General features: G+C 31.7%; 1 non-coding gene across 1 annotated transcript; it reads right to left on the bottom strand.

Annotated features, from left to right (window-relative positions):
- Positions 1–2,314: 2,314 nt before the first annotated feature.
- TRNAA-AGC lies at positions 2,315–2,387 on the bottom strand. The gene has a single exon. It is a non-coding gene; the product is annotated as a tRNA-Ala (tRNA).
- Positions 2,388–6,568: the final 4,181 nt, after the last annotated feature.

The following is a 6,568-nucleotide window of genomic DNA, read 5'->3' as shown; positions in this document are numbered from 1 at the left end:
AAAAGGTCGAAAGTTGAATTTCTTTAGGATGGTAACCAAATAACCGATGATTATTGTTGAATTTCCAAAAAATACACCACAAATTTCATTTATAGATATAAATGGGACCATTTATATAAAACCCTGATTATACAATTGCATCTTCACTAACAAACCCACCTCGGAGTGATCATCTTCACCAAAGGCTGCAAATTAAGAAGCCTTCCAATAGAGACACATGAAGCTATATTTGAGCAAGAAAAATCATGTTACATGTGTCTGGGATACCACGGAGACACCAATGCAAGCAATCACTACCAGCTGAAGTTTCTTTGATATTGTAGTTGGATCTATTAGACTCATCACTCAGATGTGAAAGAGTAGTTATATCCAACATTCTTACTTGTGTCCCTCTTACAGTACTCTCAACAAATGGATCGCTTGATCTGTTCTACTCTACTTTACTTCCTCTTGATAACGGTGTGGTATTGACACAATTCATATTGCTGATAATCATCACTTACATCGAAACCAGAGTATAGCGGTCAATTATCGTCAAGGACCCATTCACCATTTCCATTCCTACCGATGGAAAAGTTTTATTACATTCATTTCTTTCTCCCTTCTAACTTCTTCATTCTCACATTAAACTTTTTTTATTTAAAAAAAAAAAATTAAACGTGAAAAGGGAGAAAGAAAGAAAAAAGAAAACCCTTAATTTTGAAAACTTATCAAATACTCTTTGACCGATGTAAAGAAAGGTTGAGAATAATTTATTCTCACGTCTCTCTTTGAACATGTTGGATATATATCTGTCCTTCACATGTCGTATCATAATCATATCGTATCGTAAAAACTTTATGGTTATATCCTTCCCTAATTTATCATAGCCTTAACGTCCTTAGACATATCATAGTTGTGTCGTTAACTGAACGTACCTTAGTCATAACGTTACAGGAACGTATCCTAACGCTATCGTTCTATCAATCTATCATAATCCTGTCACTTTCTACCCATAACCTAATCGTATTGTTTTATGAATCCATCGTGACCATATCTTTTTTATCAATCTGTCATACAAATAACTAGATCTCATTTTTATTTTTGTGACTCTGAGATATTTTGATTAAATCAAATCTAATTCAAATAACTAGATCAAATCTAATCCAAATAACTCAATCAAATCTAATCCTAACATTTACCATATCTATTTGGTATCATATTTATGTCTCGTATCTATATCTCATTTTTATTTTTGTGACTCTGAGATATTTTGATTAAATCAAATCTAATTCAAATAACTAGATCAAATCTAATCCAAATAACTCAATCAAATCTAATCCTAACATTTACCATATCTATTTGGTATCATATTTATGTCTCGTATCTATATCTCATTTTTATTTTTGTGACTCTGAGATATTTTTATTTTATAAATAGATATCTTCACGAAAATAAGTTTAATTTATGTTGAGATGGAGAACAAAAATTTACACTTAAAGGACGTTGATACTTGGGACTTTGATTCCTCTTAGTGTGAAGCTTGCATCTTGCAATTACTTGGGTAGAGAATGTGTTTCACTTAAAATTCACTCAAGAGAAAATAATCAAATAACGAACCATATTTGAAAGAGGATAATATATATATTTTTTTTTAATCTTTGGAAAACAAGAAAGAATAAAAATTAAAACATGGCATGAATGACATCTTCTTGAATCTCTGTTTTGTTCTCCTAAATGTATATAAAAAAAATCTTATATATTTTTAGATATAATTTAAGATTACCTATTTAATAAAACTCCATCCAAACTTCTACTCATAAATTTAATTATTGTTTGTATACAATTGTTAATATGTAAGAAAATACACGTACGAAATGTTTATACTATTGGTAGTACATTAGTCTCGGTTGTTTGACTAAAACAATGCAACCATTGTCCAAACGAAAGAATTTGATTCGAAGCTATCTCCTAATAGAGGGAGGCTCAATTAGACTTTGTTGTAAGATTTGACCCTATCAATTTGAATAGCGTAACTATCTATAAAAGTGTTCCAAAGTGAGTCGTGGAGAAGATTTGCCTTAAAATCTAGTTCCAATTAAGGATGTCAATGATGAAGAGAGGTTTGCAATTGTGAAGAAGTTCCGTCATATGCATGGGACGCTACCGCCATCCAATAAGCTACCGCCATCCAATAAGGCTCTTGTAGTATTATCTCTTTTAAGGAATTCATCAAATTCCCTTTACAATAAGTCCTCTCTCTATATGTGCTTGTGGGACATTACTCAGCGACACGTTAAATTAATTCATACTTAAAAAAATAATTTCTCCCTTTTGGAGATGCGGGGTATTGATCCCCGTACCTCTCGCATGCTAAGCGAGCGCTCTACCATCTGAGCTACATCCCCACAATTTTTGCATCACAAAATCCTAAATTTTCCGTCATCAATAATAGTGAAAATGAAGAAATATTGCTACCCAACATGTCATGAATAGGGAAAAATTGAAAAGAAATAATATAATAGATAGTCTTATTTTTGGAGATGCAAGGTATCGATCCCTGTAGCTTTCGCATGCAAAGCGAGCACCCTGCCATCTAGGCTACATCCCAGTGATTATTATACCATAAAACCCTAAATGTCCCATCATTAATAATAGTGAAAATAAAAACATATCAAAATATTAATAACAAATAGTTTGGTTTGGTGATCCGGGGCATCAGTAATTGTGAAAATGAAAAAATATAATAACAAATTAAATACTTTCTTTTGGAGAGGCAGGTTATCAATCCCCGTACAACTCGCATGCAAAGTGAGCGCTCTACCATCTAAAGCTATATCTCTACAATTTTTACGTCACGAAACCCTAAACGTCTCGTCATGAATAATAGTGAAAATGAAAAAATATCGCTACTCATTATGTCATAAATAAGGAAATATTGAATAGAAATAAAATTGTAATAACGAATAGTTTCTTTTGGAGATGCGAGGTATCGATCCCCGTATCTCTCGCATCACAATTTTACATCAAAAAACTCTAAACTTCTCATCATCAATGATATTGAAAATGAAAAACTATCCCCGCTCATTATGTCGTAAATAAGGAAAAATTTAAAAGAACTAATATACTTAGTAATCGTTTCCTTTGTTGATGCATGGTACCGATCCCAGTACTTATCACATGGGATGCAAACGTTCAACCATCTGAGCTATATCCTCAAGATTCTTACATCATAAAATCCTAAACATCTCGTCATCAACAATAGTGAAAATAAAAAATAATGCTATTCATTATGTCATAAATAAGGAAAAATTGAATAGGAATAAAATAGTAATAACGAAACTCTTTTGGAGGTATGGGGTATCGATCCGATCCCCGTACCAATCGCATGCTAAGCAAGAAATCTACCATCTAAGCTACATTCCCACAATACTTATATCAGAAAACCCTAAATGTCCTGTCATCAAGTGAAAATGAAAAAATATCTCCGCTAATTATGTTATAAATAAGGAAAGGTTGAATAGAAGTAAAATATTAATAACAAATAATTTCTTTTTGAGATGCAGGATATCCCCTTACCTCTCGCATGCTAAATGAGATCTACCATCTAAGCTACATCCCCACAATTGTTGCATCATAAAACCCTCAAATTCCCATCACAAGCTACATCCCCACAATTGTTGCATCATAAAACCCTAAATTTTCCATCATCAATAATATTGAAAATGAAGAAAATCTAGAGATGCAGGGTATCGATCCCCATACCTCTCGCATGCAAAGCGAGTGCTCTACCATCTAAGCTATATCCCCAAAATTCTTATGTCACAAAGTCCTAAACATCTCGTCATCAGTAATAGTGAAAATGAAAAACTATCCCGGCTCATTATGTCCTAAATTAGAAAAAATTGAAAAAAAATAATATATTTAGTAATCGATTCAATCGGAGATGCAAGGTATTGATCCCCGTACTTTCCACATGGGAAATGAACGCTCTACCATTTGAACTACATCCCTACAATTCTTACATCAAAAAACCCTAAACGTCCCTTCATCAATAATTGTGAAAATGAAAAAGTATCTCTGCATATTATGTCATAAATAAGGAAATATTGAATAGAAATAAAATATTAATAATAAATAGTTTCTTTTGGAGATGCGAGGTATCGATCCTCGTACTTCTCGTATGCTAAACCGTACCTCTCGCATCCTAAGTGAAGCTACATCCCCACAATTCTTGCATCACAAAACCCTAAATTTTCCATCATCAATAATAGTGAAAATGAAGAAATATCGCTACTCAACCTTCATGAATAAGGAAAAATTGAAAATAAATAATTTTGAATAATATATTTAATAACATAGTTTTATTTTGGAGATGCGTGGTATCTATCCCCGTACCTCTCGCATGCAAAGCAAGCGGTCTACCATTTGAGCTACATCCCCACGATTCTTATGTTACAAAATCCTAAATGTCTCGTCATCAATAATAGTGACATGAAAAACTATCCCTACTCATTATGTCGTAAATAAGAAAAAATTGAAAAGAAATAATATATTTAGTGATCGATTCATTTGGAGATGCAAGGTATCAACCCCGTACTTTCCACATTGGAAGTGAGCGCTCTACCATCTGAGCTACATCCCCACGATTCTTACATTAAAAAATCCTAAACCTCTCGTCATCAGTAATTGTGAATGGAAAATATCTCCGCTCTTTATTTCATAAATAAGGAAAGATGTAATAGAAATAAAATATTAATAACATAGTTTACATATGTGTCACTTGTGTTATTTTAATGTATTTATTTACTTGGTAAATGTCTTTCATACCACTAGACCAAATGCCCTTGTTATACCACTTGAAACGTATGTATGAAGCCTTGGGATGGGATGTTAAGAAAGACTATGAGTATTAAGAGCATGGTGATAAGTATAAAATGTCGAATATGAAGTCCTTAGATAAGAAGAGATCATACCACTAAACCAAATGCCTTTTCTTGAACACCCAATATTTTTAGCTTCTACTCAAATATATTTTTCTCTTAGTAGTTGGAGGGCTATAAAATGAAAAAGTTGAATTGTTATAATATACCAGGGTTATCAAATAAACCAACAACCCAACAAAAGAAACAAACTAATCAATTTTGGTTGGATTGATTCGGTTCAGTTCATCAGTTTGTTTGATTTAATTTTTCTATTTTGCCTCGTATGACAAGAAAATAAAGTTGTATTGAATGCACCTTAATTTCATTTATGACAAACTCATATGAAACATAATTGCATTAATAGTACTCGAGTTGGAGTCTATAAGCATTTCATGAACTTCAGTGCAATTCATGCTTCATTAAAGATGAGATGAACTTTAGTTATGTAGGGGAACTTTAAATTGCTTCATGTGGAGCTTCAATAACTATATGCTAGTTACAATCTTTAGGATTGACTAATTGGACAGGAATTCATGGATTTAGGGAAATTTTTATGTAATTATCAACTACAACTTATGTTTTCAAATTTTTAGGACATAATTTAGGTAGTTGTTTTTATGAGTCGTAAACTTGTTTCTTTGCATAATATGGATTTAGTTGAACTATTATTATCGATAAGATGGAGAAAGAAATTGTCTTTGAATTGACTAATAGACCTAGGTTCATCGTTGTTGTCTTTTAACTTGTGATTTTGCAAAAAGCTTAACTGATATGAACTGTCATGTCACAAGAACTTTTAAATCAAGAATATACCCTACACATCATTCAAGATGGCAATAAAATGGAGTTAAATTGAACGCACTTTACTTTCATGTTTGGCGTGTTCAAGATAAAACATAATTGTATTATTGATATTGAGTCTGGAGTCTATAAGAATTTAATGATCTTAAGAGAAATTCCTGTTTTATTAGAGGATACCGACTTTATTTAAGGTACTAGGAGTTCAAGAATCTCCATTTGAATTTGGTTAAGGAACAGTAAGATTTGAAAGTTTTGAATTCTAAACCAAATTTGTACCTAATTATTTCTTTTTATGACTAATTATAAATTAAGAGAAAAATATTTTATTAAAGATAGATTTATCTCTAAAACTTTCATGACGAAACCATGTTTAGACTAGTANTTTAAAGTCAGGAGATGCGGTCATAGGTGTGATTATTTTTTATGGGTTCGTAATAGAACTTACCGTTGAGATGAAGGAGCCTTCAAAGGTTGTGAACTCACCGATGGGGTTGTTATGTAGTGTTAGTCTGTCTTTGTGTTGTAGTATTTTTGTATTTTATTTTATTTTATTTTAATTTTTTTTTATTATTTTTTAATTGTATCCCAAACAAATTTAATAGGACATTTTCTTAATGTTGTGTTAGTTTTCTCAATCTCATTTTAATTTTACAACATTTTCTTATTTTATATTAATTTACTTTTATTTTTATTTGTTTTCACTCTCAATTTTAGTTTCTATTTGAGTTTTGAACCCTTGAAATTTGGGTTGTGACACATTGGTACCAGAGCAGCCAGATTTTAAATTATATAGATTTTTTCTTAAGATAAAGAGCCGTATATCTCTATGACTCAGCTTGATGTCACGTCTCTCCACGACCAAG

Source organism: Cucurbita moschata, unplaced genomic scaffold, assembly GCF_002738365.1.
Source record: "Cucurbita moschata cultivar Rifu unplaced genomic scaffold, Cmos_1.0 Cmo_Scf00084, whole genome shotgun sequence".
Classification (NCBI taxonomy): Eukaryota; Viridiplantae; Streptophyta; class Magnoliopsida; order Cucurbitales; family Cucurbitaceae; genus Cucurbita; species Cucurbita moschata.
Note: the sequence above shows the minus strand (reverse complement) of the source record. Positions and strands in the feature narration are given on the sequence as shown.